The sequence below is a fragment of the Bos mutus genome, chromosome 29 (genome assembly GCF_027580195.1).
Source record: "Bos mutus isolate GX-2022 chromosome 29, NWIPB_WYAK_1.1, whole genome shotgun sequence".
Lineage (NCBI taxonomy): Eukaryota > Metazoa > Chordata > Mammalia > Artiodactyla > Bovidae > Bos > Bos mutus.
This window is the reverse complement of record NC_091645.1, coordinates 10,989,983-11,012,855: the sequence shown is the minus strand read 5'-3', so window position 1 is coordinate 11,012,855 and position 22,873 is coordinate 10,989,983. Positions and strand designations below refer to the sequence as shown.

Here is a 22,873-nt window from a genome sequence, read left to right as displayed (position 1 = left end):
CACAACTGCTGTCACTTTAGAAAATGGATTTGAATTAAAGGCTAGCAATATTAGTAAAGGGTAGCTATCACCAGGTGCAGTGGCCTTAGTATTCCAATGTCAAAACTTCTCAATAACCTCTTTAATACAATTTTGCATTTCCATATGCTTAAGACATCTATGTATGAATTATTATAGAAAAAAAATGACAAAGCACTAACATGAATACATCATTAACTACTGTTAATAAAATTCACTTAAAAATAATATATAAGCAAATACAAACATCTCACTAACCTTTAGCTATAGTTGGACCCTTAAAAATTCTTCTCTTAGAAGAAGCATTCAGCTGTTCTTTTCTCTGGGAGTATGGCAGGTGTTGGCTTATACAAACATCCCTGTAGCTTTTTCCTGCTATAGTTTTATTTTCCAGGTGGTTTCCTTTACTATAATTCCAGGGAAAGGTTTAATGACAATCAGTTGAGCCCTGAGGGATTTTCTGATTCCTTTTTTATTCCTTATCGGGAAAAGTAGTAGAAGATCATTGCTTTACATCCTGGCTTTTCCAACTGAGAAATTTAATTTCTTTTACTGACCTACTTCTTCTGCCCAGACACCTGCCCTTAGAAGTAAAGGCTGGTTCAGAACCTTCCTGTACATGGCCTTCTTGGAGTTATTCATTAAGCCTTTAACCGTGGTGAAATCTGAAAGCCAACATTGGAGATTGACATTAACACAAAGTGATTTTCAGAGAATCATTAACAATTTCTTCGCTGAACAAAAATGTGTAGCTTCATCTCTCAGAAATTCTCTAAATTCCAATCACATTAACACTCCTTGATCTTCTCTGAATTACTAACTTTTCCTCAAACGCCTATCTCTTTCCCTCCCTTGGTCTTGGACTTTCCCTTACAGTCTTCTCTGCCTGCAGCTAGCTGGCTTCTTCCTTCCCTTTTTTATGCACGGGGAGCCCCCTATCTTTAGAACTGTTTGAATTTTTGCTCTCCTTAGCTCTGTCTGATGCTAGCTCTTGTAGAATTTCATTGGACCTGACTCACAGGGACTAGCCTAACCTTCATATTTTATCTCTTTATCCATTTATGATGATCTGCTGAGAGTTCACCTTAGGGGGACTTTTCTGGGGCTAGGACTACATTTATAAAGCAGACAGTTTCTACCTCTCAGGAGTTTACAGTATAGTGGTAGATCAGAAGAGTAAACTGGAAATTATAAACCACTAAGCTAAGATTGCAATCTTCTATAAAGATAGGAATTTACTTGCATGCTTGTGTTTCCCACTTGACTCTGAGTTCTGGAGTGTCGTATTCACTTTGTGATTTAGTGTCTGACATCTAAAAAGTACAAGCTCTTTTTCCTCGCCGTTGTGTCCCCAGTCTCTGGTAAAATGCCAGGCACAAAGAACATGCTCAATGGACAACTGTGGAGCAAAAGCCTAGCAGACATCCATGTCTCTGTGTGAAGGAGTGGAACTTAAGAGCTGGTTGTGATTAAAGACAGATTGCAACACTGGGAACAAAAATGAAGAGAAGGGGCTAAGGATGACAGGGTTTGGGCTAGGAGAATTGCAGATGAGGAACCCAAACATCCCGTGTGTCCATTTGCTGAGTTTGACTTCTGTTCTATGAATACTGATTCTTCCCAAGCCTGATACTAAAGAGTATGTGGAAGAAATTCTTGTTGTCAGACAAGAAACAGCTTCAGAGTTGTGTCACAGGGTAAGCTCAATACAGGGTAAGATGCTTCCCGCTATTTTACATCTCTTCCCACCATCTTCCGCCTAAAACAACTCCCGTTTCCCCATTATCATTCCCTCTACAGGCAAAAGAAGCCCCATACAAACAAACAAAAACAGCAATCAGGTCAAAGCCGTAAGTGAACCTGTCTTTCGTCTTGGTACGTCTGCATCTACAGCAGGTTATTATAGGAGCTTAACTCCCAGACCGTTTGCATGGTTCACTACGGTGCCACCCTGTGGCTCAATCTGCTCCGGGTTCCCTGGTGCCTGGATGTGCCACTTAAGCAGTAATCCTTACTTCTTAGCACTAACGCCATCCATTTCTAGAAGAGCCAATGTACCTCACCTAGTCTCCCATGGAGGGAAAATGCAGATAAGACATGAGGAAGGGGAAAAAGAATAAACAGGAATGAAGACTCTGGTTCATCCTCACTGTCCTCTGGAAAGAGAGGAGTCCTAGGCTAGGATATTAAGAGCCTAAGTTTTAAGCTTGACTTTTTTTTTTTTTTTTTACTATTTATTTATTTGGTTGCATCGGGTCTTAGTTGTGGCAAGGAGGCTTTGTTGCGGGGCGCAGTCTTCTCTCTCGTTATAGGCCAAGGGCTCCAAAGTGCATGGGCTTAGTGTTAGTAGTTGTGGCCTGTGGCTCAGTTTCCCCTTGCCATGTGGGGTCTTAATTCCCTGACCAGGGATTGAACCCACATCCCCTGCATTGGAAGGCAGATTCTTAACCACTGGACCAACCAGGGAAGTCCCTGATCTAGACTGACATTTTTTTGTGGCCTTAAAAAAACCTCTTGTCTGTCTCTGGCCTCAGATAGTTTCTTCACATGGAAAGCAGATGACCGGACATGAGAATATTTTAGATGTTTGGCAACTCTAATTCTTATATCAACCCCCTTTTCCCAAATCAAAGATGGAAGCCAAATAAGTTAAAATTGGGAGAATATCATTAAGCAGCTCTTCACAGAGGTGTGTGTTTTGTTGACAGGCAAGTCCAGGTAATGATAATGGTATTTCCTTCTGCAAAGATCACATTTATTATTAACCACAAGGCTTAGCATTTGATAGCTGAGACTCTATTCCATGCCAAAGGTGAAAGGTGTTGATGCAGCTTTTAGTGTTTCCTTGTGGGCTAACCATTGTTTGTTAGCATATCTATATCTATTTATATATAGATATCTGTATCTAGGGATACATAGATAGGCTTATACAGATAGTGATTGGGTTCTCCTGTAGCTTTGTAAGCTGTAGCACATTCAACCCACTAAATATGCCAAGAATTGGACAACAGAATTGATAAGAGGGAATAAAACCACTACCATTCAGCTTTGGTCTTTTTCATACCTAAATATATTACAATTTTATTTTTTGGTTAGTGAGAGGAGCTTTGGTTTTAATTCTAATCACCAAAATGTATGGGGCTTCTCAGATGGCACTAGTGGTAAAGAACCCATTTGCATATGCAGGAGAAATATGAGACTCAGGTTAGATCCCTGGGTGGGGAAGATCCCTTGGAGGAGGGCATGGCAGAGGAGCCAGAGGAGCCTGGTGGGTACAGTCCATAGGGTCACAGAGAGTCGGACGTGACTGAAGTGACGAAGCACACACCCACATTTATTAAGAGCTGCTGTGAGTCGGACATGACTAAGTGACTGAAAACATGGATATTTAATACTTAATAACGTCCTTACAAGTTAGGTATTGTTTTCTTCATTTAAAGATGAGACAAGAAAGGTTAAGCTTCTTGTTCAAGGTTGACCAATTAAAAGTGGTAGCAGCAGCATTCATACTCCTAATTGCCTACAAAGTCTTGTACACATTAGCATTTACTAATTAATTAAGTTAGTAATTACTTCCATTACCTTATACCTTGTAAGATCAGTTGGCTTATCTCCTCTAGTTAAAAAAAAAAGGAAAAAATGACTGGAAGTGGAGAAAATCAGTCACTCAGGGAAAGTGAATCCCTGATTCTTTAGGTCATAGTGGGAGAAGAAACTTTACCAAATCGTGATTTACTAAACACGGTCCATGCTGGGGACATTGCTTCATAACTACATGACAGATAGAACCTAGGAGCCACCCTTAGGAGTTCTGTACCTAAAGTGCGGGAGAAACTCCTGTACATGAAACAAAGAGCTACAAGCAGTGAGTTGTGTGGTGGAAATTTATTGTTATGTTGGCTGTCAAGAATGGCTCTGAGGGATACATGTGTACAAGTTTCTTATAAACCCTTTTAATAGAATGGTGATCAGTGGAGACCCAGGTGTAGGGCAGGAGCATCTGTGGGCTCATGTATGTGGGCACATGTATGTGAGCTGCGCACGACTGTGTGCACTTTGGACTTATTCTGTTATGTGTAAAATAAGGAATTAGGCTGAAGGCTAATAAGGAATTCGGCTAAAATTAGGAATTAAGCTGATACTTTACCCAGAAGTATCCTTTTCACATCTGCAACTCTTTCCGAAAGTCTGCCATTGTGAAATGCATTTCTGGGGGTCTGGAAGGGCATTTGAACTCTTGGTGTCCTTTTCTAAACTGGCATACTCTCTCTTCTTCCTTTGTTTCGCTACTGTGGGCGCTGTTCTATCTTCCACACTGCTGACGATATCTCCCTAAGGGCACACAAGAGGTGCACAGGAAATGTCTGTTCTGTGGACAATGAATGGAGATTTCATTTGCTTGTTAATTGATTCCTGGAGTGGAGGAAGAGGGACCAAGTCCTGGCACATCAGAAAGAAAAGGAGCAGACAGAAGATAGGGAGAGAGGAGAGAGAGCTAATTCCTACTAAAACCTCCTGTGCTAGGATATTTACATATTTAAAAAAATAAACTCTCAAAACAACCTTATGAAGTAGATATGAAACACTTCTCTATAAAGAGACAGGAGTTTCAGTCACAGCTCGAGGTGATGCAGCTAGTAAGATCCAGGTTTTAAATGAAGGTTGAGTTAAATCAAAAGGCTGTATTCTTTAAATTATTCCAGACTGCTAGACCAAGGAGAGGGACTTGAGGATGGGCAAGTATCTCAGAGGTGCAGAAACAGCACTCTCAGGGGAGAGACCTTGGCACATTTTACTATCATGCAACATTGATAATGAAATGCAGTTTTCCCATTAAGGTGCATAATTAATGCTCAACCACAGGGACAGTCTCTACTGCAGGATTGAATAGGCTGTGAAAAACATGACTGTCTTCTATACTTCCGTGCAGCTTTTATAGATCAGGGGAAGGGAAAATTCCCAACTCTTGATACCAGCCCATGTGAGCATGAAAATTCCTTAGTCTAAACAGGGTGCTCTTTTCTCTTTGAGTTTGGTTGTTGTTCAGTTGCTAAGTCATGTCCAACTCTTTGTGACCCCATGGACTGCAGCATCCAGGCTTCCTTGTCCTTCACCATCTCCCGGAATTTGCTCCAACTCCTGTCCACTGAGTCAGGAACGCACATCGGAACAGTGCTGCTAGTTTTCCCCAAGTCAACTGCTTTCTCTTTTGTCCTGAAATTGCCTCGAGGCAAGCTCAGTGAATTATTGCAGTTTTCAACATTCTGTCACTCCCACTAGACTGTGTGCTCTTCAAGGGCAGGAAATGGGCCATTTTCTTCTTGATTTTCTCAAGTGTCTCACTAGAGTGTTTGGCATGTACTAGGTATTCAGAAAACACTTAGTTGAAGGAAAGAATGAATGAGAGATTCATCAGTCAAATCATTGCCTGAATGAATGGATGGATGCTGCTTGTCTCCTATATAAGTCTTCTTGAGCAGTCTGATTGTTCCATGTAACAAGCAGAAACCTTTACCGACTTGATCGATCAGTCAAAGGTTGCTGATCTACAGCTTAAAAGCATACTTCAGTGGCGTAAATATCTACCAGGACTGGAAATCAGCAGAGAGATTAAATAAAGGAGAAAGACTACTGACTGTTTTTCTGGTAATAGAGGGGCATCTGGCTTATGGCATAGGGTATGAATGTGCTCTTTCTTTAACCTCTTTTATAATTGGCCAGGAGAAGGAAGTAAACAGAAATCCTAATGAAATTGGAGGGTCTCCGAGGGAATAACAATACATGCAGAGACATCAGATTCAGTTTGGATACATAAAGATGGATGTCTCAAGATGAGTAATCTAATGAAGGCAGATAAATGATCCTCAAAGCAATCTTCTTCCTTTCCTGCTCTTCAGAGCCATGCCACCTCCCAGGTCATAGGCAGGCAAGGAAAAAAATACAATGAAAACCATTCTTTATAGGTGGTTCAGGTCAAGGTCAAATGCAATGTCCAGAGAATATTCATCAGATGAGATTGAAGCTGTTTACACTTATGTGATGGATGAATAACCATAACCACCACCCCTCGCCCCGACCATGACTTAGGATTAGACTCATCTTTGTGAATAACAGGACAGAGAAGGACCCTAAAAGATGAGCCTAAAAGATGTGTCAGGATGTCTTCAACATTTCTGTTGAGATAAGGTGGTCTGGTGGTGAGAGTGGGGGGGCTGGGAGGTATCTGTGTTACAGTCAAGGCTCTTCCCTTTCCAGATACACAAATTTGAAAAAGCCATTTACCTTCTGACACATCTATAAACAAGATCAATGATTCTTACTCATCCTTCCTTAAATAAAATTGTTCCTGGGGCCATAGGGAATGATGTCCTTGAGATGCCTTTGCGAATTGCACTGCACTGTACAAACATAAGCCTACCTTCAGGACGAACAGCCGAAAGAGGAGAGAAAGACAAAGAAATGGACAGAGAATAAAAAGTAAAAGAGGAGGAGGAGGAGGAGGAGAAAGTTTATAGGAAAAGGAAGGGGACGGGGAAAAAGAAAAGGGGCCAGGGGAGGGCTGGAGAGGAGGAGAGCAGCAGGTGGCTGCAACAGCAGTAAGGAAGGGTCTCAAAGTTCCGGCAGGTAGGCAGATAAACATGCAAACAAATAATGTCAGACAGACAAACAAAAGCACGCTGGAAGAGCGCAACTGTGCAGAGATGGGATTTAGAGACCTGCATCTATGCTGAGATCACACATTACTGATAAGCACTGGAAATCTCCATCAAATGGTCTCTCCGGAGGAGACAGCCACCCGTGAGTCAGCCTCCTTATTATAAATTTCTAAATGGCAAGCTCTACTGAATTCACGTTGTTCTAGTCTGTGCTCATCTCAGAAATACACTCAGACACATTTGTAATCATTGTTTGTGCAGCTGTCGGTGATGGCCCTTTCCTCCCTTTGCCCAGTTAATGCGTCCTCGTTCAGAGACTTCCAAGGACGCCTTGACCTTCTGGAGGAGGTCTGATCCCCTATTCCAGACACTCAGAGCATCACAGGCCACATTTTTATGGCACCTGGCCCAGGTGTAGACTTCACATTTATCTGTATGATTCATGTCCACTTCTTCCTACCAGACGGAGGGCAGGCTCCATCTCATGGCTCATCATTATAATTCCAATTAAATTTATTGATTGGTCATAAACAGACTCAAATCAGCAAACGCAGCCTTAATACTAGAAAGACGCTAAAAAAATGGACAGTTTTCATACAGAGATAATGGTGCAAATATAAAAAGCAGACTGGTACTAGAACAACAATTAGGAGGTTTGTGATTGATAAAGCTTCCTGACAGCTTGGGCAGCTAGATCCTGTTGTGGAATCATGTTTCCTGTATTCATTTTTTACTGGTCTAACAACTGGATGCTCTCTTTATCCCTCCTTGCTTCATTCAGTGTATTAATTAGCTTTTCAATGCCATCTCAGTCAATGTCATGGGTGATCATATTATTATCAGCATTAATTATAATGAGTATTGATTAAGAGGAGCAATTTTCTAGTTGACTATTCTGCAGCACACTGTTTCAAATATGTTTAATTATACAATAATGAGGAGGAAGTTTCTTCACAGTGTAAGTCCTTTATTAAACCAATTTGTTTAAAAATGAAAAGCTTTCCAAGGAATGTATGCAGGGGTAAGTCATCATGTTGGCATTGAACTGGGCACACAGAAAGAAGGACTATTTATAGAAAACCCCAAAACCAAACTCCGTAGTGGGTTCTGTGGCATCTCTCTAAGATAAGTCCCAGCCGCTTGGCACTGAGCAGCCTCCGTGTGCAAGACCCCTGACCGGGGTAGCCCAGAAACTCTTCAGAGCCCAACTCCTACTCTGTGACTTCAAGGTTTCTCCCTACTTCTTTAAGGTAAAACAGATGCCAACAACGGGGAAAAATGATTCCTCTGTCTCTTCTAACTCAGCATGTTGCAGTTTCAGTGAAATCACCGTAGGTGGTCATTCTACTTTTGTTCTGTAACTAGATTCTGACAATGACTAAATAACAACTTTCAAAACCCCAGGAGTCATGTTGAGCTCCACACTGGATTTCAGTGTCTTGCTTACGCCTCCAAATTGGCCAATTCGTAATGACAAAACACATGGGATTCTGAGGAGGCAGGAGGGGGGGTGTGTGTGTCACGCAGTCGTGTCGAACTCTCTGTGACCCCATGGACTGTACCCGCCAGGCTCCTCTGTCCATGGAATTCTCCAGGCAAAAATACTGGAGTGGGATGCCATTCCCTTCTTGGGGGGGATCTTGCCGACCCAGGGATCGAAGCCAGGTCTCCTGCATTGCAGGCAGATTTTTACCAGTTGACCTATCAGGGAAGCAAGTGAGGTGTTGACTTAGAAATGTGGGGTACTGGAGTGGGGTGCCATTGCCTTCTGTTAAATATGTAGTAGTTCATGCTATATTTTTAGCATTTGAATATAGAAAATATCCTTTTTGAACTTTACTGTCTATGTCTTTGAATTGCCTGCTTTCATGATGCCTACACTCCTCTGTTTTTACATCTTTCCTCGGTTTTAAGCAGAGAAGGTGATGGCACCTGACTCCGGTACTCTTGCCTGGAAAATCCCATGGACGGAGGAGCTGGGTAAGTTGCAGTCCATGGGGTCGCTAGGAGTTGGACATGACTGAGCGACTTCACTTTCACTTTTCACTTTCATGCATTGGAGAAGGCAATGGCAACCCACTCCAGTGTTCTTGCCTGGAGAATCCCGGGGAACAGGAAAGTGAAAGTGAAAGTGAAGTTGCTCAGTTGTGTCTGACTCTCTGCCACCCGTGGACTGTAGCCCACAAAGCTCCACCGTCCATGGGATTCTCCAGGCAAGAATACTGGAGTGGGTTGCAATTTCCTTCTCCAGGGGATCTTCCCACCCCAGGGATCAAACCCAGGTCTCCCACATTGCAGGCTGACGCTTTAACCTCTGCGCCACCAGGGAAGCCCTTAAATAAAAGTCTTTACCTGGAAAAATGTAAGTATAGATTCTCAATGTCATCTTCTAAAATATATTTTGATATTTTACTTGAAATTCCAAATTTGGAAACTTCTGGCTGTCCTATACAAGGCATTGGACAATTAAAAATCAAAAACCAAAAAACCAAAAATGACAGTTGTTATTTCAACAGCAGATGGCGATAGAAATCCAAGTCCTGTGAAAGAATTACAAACAGAAGCCTATGAATTGGTAGCTCTTAAATATTTTCCAGTTCTCTGTAACCTCAGCACTTTTTTAGCACTGATAAATTTTTGGCAATCCTTAAAGTCTGTTGTGATGACACCTTTTACATTTTCAGCTTTACAGATGTAAGGAAGAAAGACTGTAAGGCCTAGGAAAGGATGTCATATGGAGTAAAGAAATGGCAAAAAAAGCCATAGGCCAGTAGAAACTGGGCTAAGAAAAATGAGCTGACAGCTTCACTAGGAGCAGAGGTGGAAACTGCAGGGACAAGAGGAGAAATGAAACCACGTGATGATAACTGGGGGAGACAGAGATGATCTGGGGTCATCTGCCCTGATTCTGAGATTCAAGCTCTGCAAGTCCCTCTCCCCTTACGGGATGGAAGGAGGGCACCATAAGATAAGCATTCTTAGTCTTCCTATGCAGATTACCTGGTGGTAAAAGTAAGACCCAGAATCTTACCCAAGAAGCTGGTCTGTCTTTATTGGACTGTAAATCAGAAGTTTAGTTTTCTTTTGGTGGGAGGGGTAGGATTTGATTTCTTTCAAGCATTTGTAAACATCAACTAGCTCTTTGTCTCCTTAATTTTCCTGTATTCTCCCTAAATAAATTCTTCAGTCGGCAGAAGGCAAAATAAAGAGGGTAACAACCATATATAAATACATTGTTTTAATACATTTTAAAAATATACAGAAATCCTCTTCAGTAACCCAACCTGCCCTCTGTTTTGGCGAGGTCATTTACATTTCTGTGGTAAAGGAAGATTTTTACCCACAGAGCCCCAAAACTATACAACCTGAATAAAGTTGCTCTTTCAGATTTGCAATATATTCAGTATATTTCTCAGCACATCGGGCCCCCTTAGTTACTCTGGGAAGCACCATGTAGCACTGCTGTTGAGGGACAAGGTGCAGAGATGTGCTGGCAGAAGCTGACCATCCACGCTGGTGAGAATCATCAAAGATGGCTGCTCTGTGAGCGAGTGAGTAGGGATAACTCAAGCCAGCTTCTCCTGAGGGCCAGTTGTTTACAGCCCATTGGCCCCTAAGATTCCACATCTGGAAACAGTTCTACAAGTCCAGAAGCCACACTTTCATTTATTAACTTTCTTGGCTATACTGTGTTACATGTGGGATCTTAGTTCCCTGACGGGGATCTTAGTTCCCTGACGGGGATCAAACCTGTGCTCCTTGCATTTGGGAGTGTGGAGTCTTAATCACTGGACTGACAGAGTAATACCAGAAACCAAAATTTTATATCCTTTAAAATTTATGAAATTATACAATGTTATCACGATGGTGTGATCACTCACCTAGAGCTAGACATCCTGGAATGTGAAGTCAAGTGGGCCTTAGAAAGCATCACTACGAACAAAGCTAGTGGAGGTGATGGAATTTCAGTTGAGCTATTTCAAATCCTGAAAGATGATGCTGTTAAAGTGCTGCGCTCAATATGCCAGCAAATTTGGAAAACTCAGCAGTGGCCACAGGACTGGAAAAGGTCAGTTTTCATTCCAATCCCAAAGAAAGGCAATGCCAAAGAATGCTCAAACTACCGCACAATTGCACTCATCTCACACGCTAGTAAAGTAATGCTCAAAATTCTCCAAGCCAGGCTTCAGCAATACGTGAACCATGAACTTCCAGATGTTCAAGCTAGTTTTAGAAAAGGCAGAGGAACCAGAGATCAAATTGCCAATATCCACTGGATCATGGAAAAAGCAAGAGAGTTCCAGAAAAACATCTATTTCTGCTTTATTGATTATCTCAAAGCCATTGACTGTGTGGATCACAATAAACTGTGGAAAATTCTGAAAGAGATGGGAATACCAGACCACCTGACCTGCCTCTTGAGAAATTTATATGCAGGTCAAGAAGCAACAGTTAGAACTGGGCATGGAACAACAGACTGGTTCCAAATAGGAAAAGGAGTACGTCAAGGCTGTATATTGTCACCCTGCTTATTTAACTTCTATGCAGAGTACATCATGAGAAACGCTGGGCTGGAAGAAGCACAAGCTGGAATCAAGATTTCCGGGAGAAATATCAATAACTTCAGATATGCAGATGACACCACCCTTATGGCAGAAAGTGAAGAGGAACTAAAAAGCCTCTTGGTGAAGGTGAAAGAGGAGAGTGAAAAAGTTGGCTTAAAACTCAACATTCAGAAAACGAAGATCATGGCATCCGGTCCCATCACTTCATGGGAAATAGATGGGGAAACAGTGGAAACAGTATCAGACTTTATTTTTGGGGGCTCCAAAATCACTGCAGATGGTGACTGCAGCCATGAAATTAAAAGACACTTACTCCTTGGAAGGCAAGTTATGACCAACCTAGATAGCATATTGAAAAACAGAGACATTACTTTGCCAACAAAGGTCTGTCTAGTCAAGGCTATGGTTTTTCCAGTGGTCATGTATGGATGTGAGAGTTGGACTGTGAAGAAGGCTAAGTGCCGAAGAATCGATGCTTTTGAACTGTGGTGTTGGAGAATACTCGAGAGCCCCTTGGACTGCAAGGAGATCCAATCAGTCCATTCTGAAGGAGATCAGCCCTGGGATTTCTTTGGAAGGAATGATGCTAAAGCTGAAACTCCAGTACTTTGGCCACCTCATGCGAAGAGTTGACTCATTGGAAAAGACTCTGATGCTAGGAGGGATTGGGGGCAGGAGGAGAAGGGGACGACAGAGGATGAGATGGCTGGATGGCATCACTGACTTGATGGACGTGAGTTTGAGTGAACTCCGGGAGCTGGTGATGGACAGGGAGGCCTGGCGTGCTGCAATTCATGGGGTCACAGAGTCGGAGATGACTGAGCAACTGAACTGATAGAGTGCAAAAGAATCTAGGACTTTGTTTCTTCAACTCAACCTCATCACTTTGTAAATCACATGGAGGTGGCAGAGTTGAACCTAGAACCCAGGTCTCCTGATTCACAGTGACTGTATATTTTGTAAGTAAATATCTAGGCACTTAGACTAAGAAGACTGACTACTTTAAATCAGCACTATTTTGGGAAATTGAAGTATGCTAGTTGTAAAAGAGCATCTCCCATTAAGGCAAAAGAAGCTGGCTAGAGAACAAAAGGGCAAATGATTCCAGTCGAGGTCCTGTTCACAGAGTGTTCCCTGGAAAGGCCAACTGTTCAGGCCTAATGTGGGAACAACAGAGGCTCCCTGGCCCCACCAACGCATGGTCTCAAGAGCCTGTCGTGGTCTTAAGAGTGTGGAGAGGGACACTCTTGTGCCAAATAGAGGTGCATGGTTATCCCTACATAGACAGGCCTGTTCCACTGAGCAAGAACGACAGCGATAGCTCCACAGACCAGCTAACCCGAGATGATGGGTTCCCCTAGATGCATTTGTTTACAGGCAAGACCACTTGCTGGTTCTCCTTGGGCTTACTGATGGATTTGGGAGAAATTTTTTGGTTGGGGTCAGTTAGACCATCCACTCCATATGGATTCCTTCGATTCATAGAGGGTGGTCAACACTTTTCAGGGCAGCTATTTTATTGATGTGAAAATGCTAGTTTCTAGAAAATTCTGCCTCTGTATTGTTGCTAAAATGATTTTTTAAGGTAAGATAAAATAGTGTATTCCCTCTACTGGACAAAAGGAAGTATTTGAATAGTTGAAGATTAGGAGGAGGCAATGGCACCCCACTCCAGTACTCTTGCCTGGAAAATCCCATGGATGAAGGAGCCTGGTAGGCTGTAGTCCATGGGGTTGCTAAGAGTTGGACACGACTGAGAGACTTCACTTTCACTTTTTCACTGTCATGCATTGGAGAAGGAACTGGCAACCCACTCCAGTGTTCTTGCCTGGAGAATCCCAGGGGCAGGAGAGCCTTGTGGGCTGACGTCTATGGGGTCACACAGAGTTGGATACGACTGAAGTGACTAAGCAGCAGCAGCAGCAGGAAATCTTTGCAGTATTAGGAAAATACTTCCAGGATTTTTTGCACATGATTTTGCAGAGAAGGCAATGGCACCCCACTCCAGTACTCTTGCCTGAAAAATCCCATGGACGGACGAGCCTGGTGGGCTGCCGTCCATGGGGTCGCTGAGGGTCGGACACGACTGAAGTGACTCAGCAGTTCTTTTCTTTTTAACCCCTGTCTAGTTCCAAACACATTCTTCAAAACGCAATTTGTGTTACCTCTCCTGAGAAACCTACCTGGCTTCCCAGAGGCAATAGCTTTTTACCATTTCAGTTTTAACTCTAGTGGCTATCTCCCTATTGCTAAACATATGCTTATATTGGAGCAGCTGACCCTTGAGCAAAGGGTGGGAGTGAATCTGAGTGTAATTTATGGTTAGCCCTCCATATCTGAATTTACCCCACATCTTTGAATCCAACCACCTGTAGGTAGTACAGTACTAGAGCATTTATTATTGAAAAATATCCACATATAAGTGGACCTGCACAGTTTGAATTCACATTGTTCAAGGGTCAACTTCATTTCACTAACTTCTGTTTTGTTCCAGAGTTATCTCTGGGATGGTCTTTGTTATGTGTGTTTTAATCCTGTTTCTGTCCCTTGGTAGGTTTGTTAAAATATTTGGTAACCCGTGGCTGTCTGTCCACATTTAAGAACAAAGTGGTAGAAAGGCTTCAGAGAGTGTTGCACATAAGGGCAAAGCTTTTTTACTGAAAAACTTCAGGTTAGAGGGGCAAACCTGAAACTTGCTCCCTAATTAGCACGTGTGTGTGAGTGCACACACACACCATCAGTCACTCAGTTGTGTCCAACTCTTTGCAAACCCAGGGATTATAGCCCGCCAGTCTCCTCTCTGCATGGGATTTTCCAGGCAAGAATACTGGAGTAGGCTGACGATTCCTTCCCCAGAGGATCTTCCTGCCCCAGGGATGGAACCCGAGGCTCCTGCATTGGCTGAAGGATTCTTTACCACCGAGCCCCCTGGGAAGCCCCAACTAGCACATAGAGCAGGGCTTTGGTGTGGGGGCGGTTCCTCAGGAGAGTCCTCCTGTTTCTTTAGAGCAGAGAGTTCATTTCCCGACTGGTGGTGTGGACTTGCCTGGCAGCTGCTCTGCATGCAGGGCTGTGCCCGCTGCGTGGGGACATCTTGTCACATCATCCTATTCTCAGGCTCTGCTCTCAGTGCCATCTGCTGTCACTATTCTGCAGGCTCCGGGTTTCCTGGGCTCTGTTAGGCAGATCCGCTCCTCTCTGCACTCTGGGCTCCTCTCTACAAGGCAGCTTCACCGTGGAGGGCTGTGCTGTGGGAGGCAGCCCTGGAAACACATCGCCAGGAGACGGCAGTCACATAGACTGCCACGGGCGAGGTGCCCTGGAGCCACAGCACGTGCCCTTCTTCTGGAGCTGATCTAAGGCAGGGCTGCCTCTCTCTGCCTCTTCCATCTCTCCCCTTCCATCTGCTTTCTGTCATGCAGAAGTGTGCTGAAATCTTCTGGCCTTTGATGCCCCCTCTCATTTCCTTTATAGTTATGGGACTGTCCTCTCGCCCTGTTTTGTTATTCCATTAGCTTCTTTTTAATGGGGTCTCAGGAGGAAGAGGAGATTAAGATGTGGGCTGCGTCTGTCAACTTGAACCCGAAGCAAGGCACTCATACTGTTAATGGGGAGGTTATTCTGCCTCGTTATGTCTGGCATAGCTATAGATGATTCAGATATCAGTTTAAGAAACCGCAGTAACTCTATGAAGAGGCTCAATGAGATAGTTCTGTTGTCTCTATGGATCAAATTAACTGGGAATCTGAAATATTTCCACTTATGTCAAGTAGTAGCCACTTAGGTGAAAAATACATAAACATATGGCCTTTTAAAGTACATTCATTTTTATAAATATCCTATGTAGTTGCTTTTTTCATGAAGGCATCAGGAAGGAGAGTTTTCAAATAATGAAATTTCCGATTTCAGCTGATTACCTACTTTCAGCAGTATTACACCTTAATGGGAAAACTGCTAAAGGCCCAATGACCTACACAAAATGTAAAATACCTCTCCTACTGGGTGTACAGTGACAATGACTTTATGCCACATTATCTATGTATTTGATGGTCAGCAGGGCACATATAGCATAAACTGTAGCGTTCTGGGCTTTGGAGAGAATTACTAAGGTGTTGCCTTCTAAATATTCCAGCAATGCAAGGTTAATTCTGTCTCAAATATTTTGTATCAAGAAATGTTTTACATACATAGGGACATATATATATATATGTATTTAATAATAAGCGTTCAATATAGGTCTTCAAACTAACCCAGGCTTTAAAAATGAGTTTTGTTTTCTCAGAACACTTGGACGAAGTGTATATTCAACTAGTACTTGGCTGTTGTTTAGCTGTTCAGTTGTGCCTGACTCTTTGTGACCCCATGGACTGTAGCCTGCCAGGTTCCTCTTTACATGGAATTCTCCAGCAAGAATACCGGAGTGGGTTGCCATTTGCTTCTCCAGGGGATCTTCTTGACTCAGGGGAAGAACTTAAGTCTTCTGCATTGCAGGTGGGTTCTTAACCATTGAGCCACCTGGGAAGCCCCAGCTAGTACTTATTACAGAAAGGTGGTGAGTCCTATGCTTGTTTCCCTTTGGCTGAATAGGAAGTTCATGCTTATAGATGGGATGTGTTCTGTTTAAGATTAACAGTAGATGGCAGAAAGGTCAGGATTCAAAAACTACTTCTTTGATTACAGAGTCAGTTTTTTTCCATGATTGCAGAGAACAGAATATTCTTCATGGTGGATTATTAACTAGGTAAAACAAACTACTCTATACCAGTTAAAACAATGGGACCTAGTCGAGGATACCATTTCCTGTTTTTGAGAAATGGGGTCACTCTGTTCCGACGTCAGGGTAAGGCCTGCACACTTTTTGGCTTCATCTTGACGGAGGATTAGTGTTAGCGATTGCATTTATCACAGAGGTCATTTCACTCAAGTGGAAAACAGTGCCAAATGCTAAAGAATGCTGATTGGCAGCTGCTAATAAGCTTTTGTGAACAAGAAGAAAGAAGGAAAAGGTTTGGAAACAGCTCTAGCAGGAAATGCCATTGTTCAGCATAGCTTGAGGGAAGGCTTCTCTGTGTAAGGACTAATCCCTGGAACGACAGCCACCCTGCGTGCTGCTGAAGGAGGTCTGTTTAAGGAACTAGGAGGGGGAGGTGGAGGCCAGTGGTAAGCTCAGCCCCAACACCCTCGCCTCTACCACAATTAACACTTCAGCCTGCACGTGGCCTCCAGTGCCATGCCAGGTGATGGGCTATTCATTCTACTTAGACTCTTAGGCTTAGAGTCAGTTCTACTTCTTTATCATTTTTTATCCTAGGAAATTCTTCACTATGTCCAGCTTAGTCTGAATGTAGCTTATAAATGGCGTGACCACTGATTTCCAACTCAATAAAGCCTTTTTCATGCCACATTATAGGAAATGGAGTTGTACAGTGAAGCCAATTAGATTTCAAATCTAGGCTTGCTATATTCTATGTAAGGGTCTTTGGGAAAATTACTTAATGTCTCTGAGGATCATTTTTTTAGGAAAAAAGATGCCTGTTTCATAAGATTATTATGGAAATAAAATCAGATAAGATAGGTAGATGGCTGGAAGGATGGATGGATAGATAGCCTGGTACCTAATAAGCACTCAGTGAATGTTAGTTTCTTTTCCCTTGAAGAAATACAATGGATTTATACTGTTTTTACTCCCAATAAATTACACATTTTGAATATGATCTCATTAAGCACATGATGAAGCTTTCTTCTTCAAACCAAAGAATCCTAATCCCATCAGTGTTTGCTTGATAAAATGCTGTCCCATCCCTTTGTTAACTCTGGATGTCTTTCCTTGGTCCTTTCCACATATCCAATTTAACCTGTAGAATTCAAAACCAATCATAGTTCTCTGGAGGATGCAACAACCAACTGAGTTTTGTGGGAGTGTTTTTCTAAAGTATGGTACTTTCTAGAAGGAGAGAAGTATGGAGGATACAATCATAAGCCTGCATCAACTTGCACTGCAGGTTCTGACTGATGGATGTTCTCACGTCCAACTGGAGAATACTCACAGACTGCAAAGGCTAGTTCCTCTTGTGTGTTTACATAGTCCCTTTGCTTTAACTTTTTAAGAGATATGTATATCCCAGTAATGTAACAGCATTTCTTATTCTGGTCCTAAATTATTCCCTTGGAGCTGAGAAGAAGCTGATAAGTAGAAAAAGCTTAGGTTGTTCTTTCCTTGTTTAATAAGCATATAAATACAATCTTGGTAATCAAGGTACTTTTAATATATATTAACTCAGCAACGAGGCAAGCTCAAAGAGTGGTTTGAATTGCTTCCACAAATGATTATTATGTATATAGAAATATGCCTCCCCAGAATATAGCAAAGATACCAGTGACTGACTTTTAATAAAGCCTTATTTGATACATGGAGAAGGAAATGGTAACCCACTCCACTATTTGATATAGATGAGAAACTCTCATGGCTTATTGATTTACCTTATGTATAACAATAACAGCAACAACTACTATAGCAAACACACATACAATGCTAGTACTAATATAAAAATTAAACATATATGTAATTTTAATTCTTAAAAGAACTCGATAAGGAAATATCATCGGTATTTCTATTTTACATATTAGGAAACTGAAGCACAAAGAAACCAAGTAACTTGCTGTCACATAGCTTGTGAATTCCTTAGCCTGGATTTAAACACTGAGAGAATGGTGAGGATTCATGATCTAGACCGTCTTGTATATTATTATAGAACCAAATGCTATGAAGTATTTATTGAAAACTTTTTTTTTTTTTTTAAGAAATAGAACAAATGTCACAATGAATATAGTAGTTTATTATTGAGAAAAGTTACCTGGTTCTTTCAGAGCTAAGTTTCTATTTAGTGAACCACTACTATCTCTGTTTTTTTTTTTTTTTTAATTATTGGAGTATAGTTAATTTACAATGTTGTGCTGGTTTTAGGTGTAAAGTGAAACAGTTATGTATATATTCTTTTTCAGATTCTCTTCCCATATAGGTTATTACAGAATATTGGGTGGACTTCCCTGTGCTATACAGTAGGTCCTTATTAGTTATCTATTTTATACATAGCAGTATGTACATGTTAATCCCAATCTGCTAATTTATTACTTCCTCCCATGTTTCCCTTGTGGTAAACCTAAGTTTGATTTCTAGATCTGTGAGTCAGTTTCTGCTTTGTAAATAAGTTCATTTGTATAATTTTTTACTAGATTCCATATATAAGTGATATTATATGATATTTGTATTCCTCTGACTTATTATGATAATCTCTAGGTCTACCCATTTTGCTGCAAATGGCATTATTTCATTCTTTTTTATGGCTGAGTTATATTCCATTATATGTTTGTGTGTGTGTGTGTGTGTTATATGCGACCACATCTTCTTTATCCATTCATCTGTCTTGGCTATTGTAAATAGTGCTGCAGTGTATACTGAGGTGCGTGTGTCTTTTCAAATTATGGTTTTCTCTGGATGTATGCCCAGCAGTGGGATTGCTGGATCATATGGTAGTCCTATAGTTAATTTTTTAAGGACCCTCCATACTGTTCTCCGTAATGGTTGTATCAATTTACCTTCCCACAAAAAGTGTAGGAGAGTTCCCTTTTCTCCATACTCCTTCCAGCATTCATTGTTTGTGGATTTTGTGACGACGGCCATTCTGACCAGTGTGAGGTGATACCTCATTGTAGCGCTGATGTGCACTTCTCTAATAATTAGTGATGTTGAGCATTTTTTCATGGGCTTTTTGGCTCTCTGTACATTTGAAGAAATGGCTATTGATTAATAGATTTTCTCTCCACTTTTTAATGGGGTTGTTTGTTGATATTGAGGTGCATGAGCTGTTTATGTATTTTGGAGATTAATCTCTTATTGGTCACATCATTTGCAAATCTTTTCTCCCATTCTGTGGGTTGTCTTTTTGTCTTGTTGATGGTTTCCCTTTGATGTGCAAAAGCTTTTAACTCATTTTTGTTTTCATTATTCTAGGGGATGAATCAAAAAAGATATTGCTGCAATTTGTGTCAGTGTTCTGCCTATGTCGTCCTCTAGGAGTTGTACAGTATCCAGTCTTACATTTAGGTCTTTAAACCACTTTGAGTTTATTTGTATTCCTATGGAGGTATTGCTTTGTGCTGGGTCCCGGTGCATTTGAAACCTGGTGTGTGCCCTCCGAGAGTCTCTGCTTCTCTCAGCCCTGTGGTGCGCCTACACTCAGGACCCGCCTGCCGTCAAAGCCAAATGCTCCGGGGTTCTTCCTCCCAATGCCTGACTCTCAGGCTGTCTTGGAGTGCTATTTTTATGTGGGAATGCCCCTGTGTAACTTCTATGGGCTTAATATTTTTTGCTGGTGAAGTCAAAGTGTTAAGTCACTCAGTCGTGTCTGACTCTTGTGATCCCATGGACTACATAGCCTGCCCGGCTCCTCTGTCCATGGGATTCTCCAGGCAAGAGTAATGAAATGGGTTGCCATTGCCTTCTCCAGGGGATCTTCCCGACTCAGGGCTCAAACCTGGGTCTCCTGCATTGCAGGCAGATTCTTTACTATCTGAGCCATTTTTGCTGGTAGGGCTGTTTTAATATGGATGTCTGCCACCTCTTTCCTCCGTGTATGCTGGGTGTTATTACCCTGATAGAAGGTATGGCTGATGGTGAGGTGACCTGGGCCTGCATTGGATACTGAGCGGGGCCTTCCCTTGCTCTGAGGTTGTCTCTGCCTTGTCAGAACAGGGTCTGCTCCCTAGTGGTTGGAGCAGGGACCCGAGATCTGTTTCTGATTTGCGGTGTGAGGCAGGTGGGATTGGAGCACAACCACTGGGAGAGAAGTCGCTGAGCTTTCCTCCTCAAGAGTGGTTCACCCGTGCGTGTGCTCTGCTGTGTCACTTTTCACCTGCTCTGCGGGCTCATACACTAATCTGCTACTGGGCCTGCTCTCAGCGGCGCCTTAACCGTAGGAATGGCGGCAACCAGCTTCTCTCAGGCATTGTATTCACTAGGCTACCAGCTTACACGCACTGAAGTCAGGTTCCAGGACTGCCGTGACTGTGCAGGACTGCCCTGGGAGCTATGGAGGCAGCTCAGACTGTGACCTGGCCCAATCTCTACACGTGTGTGCCCACAAAGCCCACAGTTGCTAAAACTAGACTCCTCTCAGTGGTGGGAGCTCTTGCTCATTCAGGTGTTCGGCAGGGGCTGAGTTTACAAAGCCGGCCGGGGTGGTGGGGAGGTGGATGGGTATAGACCCCAGGTCCCCACAGCCCACAGCCGTGAGGAGAGAGTTCTGCCCTCCCTCCTTAGTTGCACAGGCTCTGGGGCTCAGCTGTGGTTTCAGCTCCACCCTGCATGTGGGCCTTCCGCCAGGGTCTGCTCTTGAGGTTGTGCTGGAGCACACATCGGGGTGGGGCTGGGACCACAGGCGGGCACGCCAGCCTGCTCAGGCCAGAGCCCCTCCGAACACCCAAGGAGGTTGGGGCGGGCACGTGGGGAAATAGGAAACGGCGGCCGGGACTTCTTTCACAAACATGCGCGGTTGTGGAGCCCCTTACCCGTCCCTTCAGGCTGTCTCTTTGCAGCTGATCACAGTCCCCTCCCTGACCCCGGGTTCCAGCACCCAGCCTCCATCCACACCAGCACACACGACTCAGACTCAGGCTGGGAGGCGCAGGGCTGACACAGACCGTCCATGCAGGTCTTACTCTGTCCTGCCTGGTTGCTGCGCTCTCCTCTGAGCCCCTGAAGCTCCCCTCTGTCCCAGCTGATCTTCCCACCAGGAAGGGGGGTGGTTCCCCAGACTCAGGAACCTCTCCTTCAGCTCCCCCACAAGGGTGCGGGTCCCTTCCCCTTTCCTCTTTGCTTTCTTTTGTCCTTCCTGGTTGCGTGGGGATTTTATCTTTTTAGTGTCTGTGGTCCTCTGCTAGTGTTTAGCACACGCTCTGTTGTGAGAACTGTCCCATTCCCGATGTACTTGTGCAGAGAGGTGAACTCCACATGCTCCTGTTGCGCTATTGTGACTCCTCACCCCTCCTATCTAAGTTTTTTTCTTCTTAATAGAGGAGGTAGAATAGTCTGATGTTCTTTACCATCAAAAACAGAGGAGGAGGAGGTATCTATCTTTTCGATGGGAGGGCAGTTGGTCTTATAGAAGTCACATTCCTTTCACTCATGTTCCTATGGGTTTGGGGCGATTCAGTGGAGTTGTTGTTAGAGGCAAGAAAGGACACCCCATAAAAAAGTGTTTCTAAAATTTATGTTTTTCCAGGAAGGAAGGTCAACATCTTCCTCCCAAGTCTGTGTCCACTTATGGACTTTGCTGACGTGGAGGAGGAGAAAGTTGGGCAAGGAGAAAGGCGGCAAGGACTAACCCAAGGTAAGTTCCACCTGAAGGGTAGAAAAGATGCGTGCTGCTCATGTCTGCAAGCCTCGCATTTGCAGCTGCTGAGGACAGATGGGAAAGAGTGATCAGGTGCTTTGAGGAGGGACTGATGCTGCTTGGGGAAAGTGGTGAATGTGCCAGAAGACTGCAGTGCGCTGCTTCCAGGGAGTCTGAAGGTAACTGAGGTCCTAGGGGAGCATGTCTTGGTGGGGGGGAGGCGGGGTTGCTCAGTTTTCTTTGCATTGGTGCATGTTTGGTTCTCCACCCATCCAGGCTACATCACCAGTGATCACTAACAGAAAGGAGATAGCCACAGGAGAACAGTAAGAAAGCTATTTCTCATATTTTAAAAAAGACTTGGAACATTTTATTTGAGCCAAATGAGGGTAGCATCTCAGAAAGCTCTGAGAGCTGAAGTACCCATTAGCAGTCAAGACACAGTTATATAATTTTTTTTTTGAGACAGAGGTCTGTACATTAAATGACATGTTATTAAAAAAATTTTTTTTATTGCAGTATAGTTGTTTTACAATGTTGTTAGTTTCTACTGTACAGCAAAGTGAATGAGCTATACTTATAAGAAATACCATTTTTCTATTTTTTGAACCTTGTAACTACCAGAGAAGTAATCTAAGAGAAAGGAAGGTCTAGAGGGTGGTATGAAAGAGAGCAGATGGCTCCTCTATCAACTCCAGAGCAGTTTGGTGGGCCCCAAGTCTTAATTATGTTGGAAAGAGAGACAGAGGTTTGAATAAAATGCCATTAAGGAAGCCTACTTGTCACTGGGAAATAGGATTGAACAAAGCATAGATGGTAACAGATATTGGAAAAATAAAATGATTTCATTTTTATACAGTAACTAGTTAAAGGTTCTCAATTAAACCAGTCATGAGTATAAAGCAAGTGGAGGGAAATATTAGCCCCTTTTTCTTAGCCCCTTCAGCTTCTGCCCGATGTGGGAATTATTTAGAAATGCAAAACACTCGGTCCTCTATATGTAAGCCTGGCCAGCCAACATCGCCACTCCCATCTTCTGCCTCGCACACCCAGTGCCACAGAACTCAATCACGTCAGTGGCCTTTGGCCACCTCACCTCACTGGTGTTCATGGTTTTTCATGTGCTTTTTCTCCTGCAGCGAGTACCCTTCCTTTAAATGTCTGTTAGGCAAATATCCACAGATGCTTCAGTTCTTAGCTTGAGAGTTAAGTCAGGATGGTTTCAGAGAAGACCTGTTTGCCC

General features: G+C 43.0%; 1 protein-coding gene across 8 annotated transcripts in view; it reads right to left on the bottom strand.

Annotated features, from left to right (window-relative positions):
• Positions 1-22,873, bottom strand: part of DLG2 (discs large MAGUK scaffold protein 2) — a 1,083,296-nt gene that overhangs the window by 445,729 nt on the left and 614,694 nt on the right. The gene's annotated exons all lie outside the window — the stretch shown is intronic.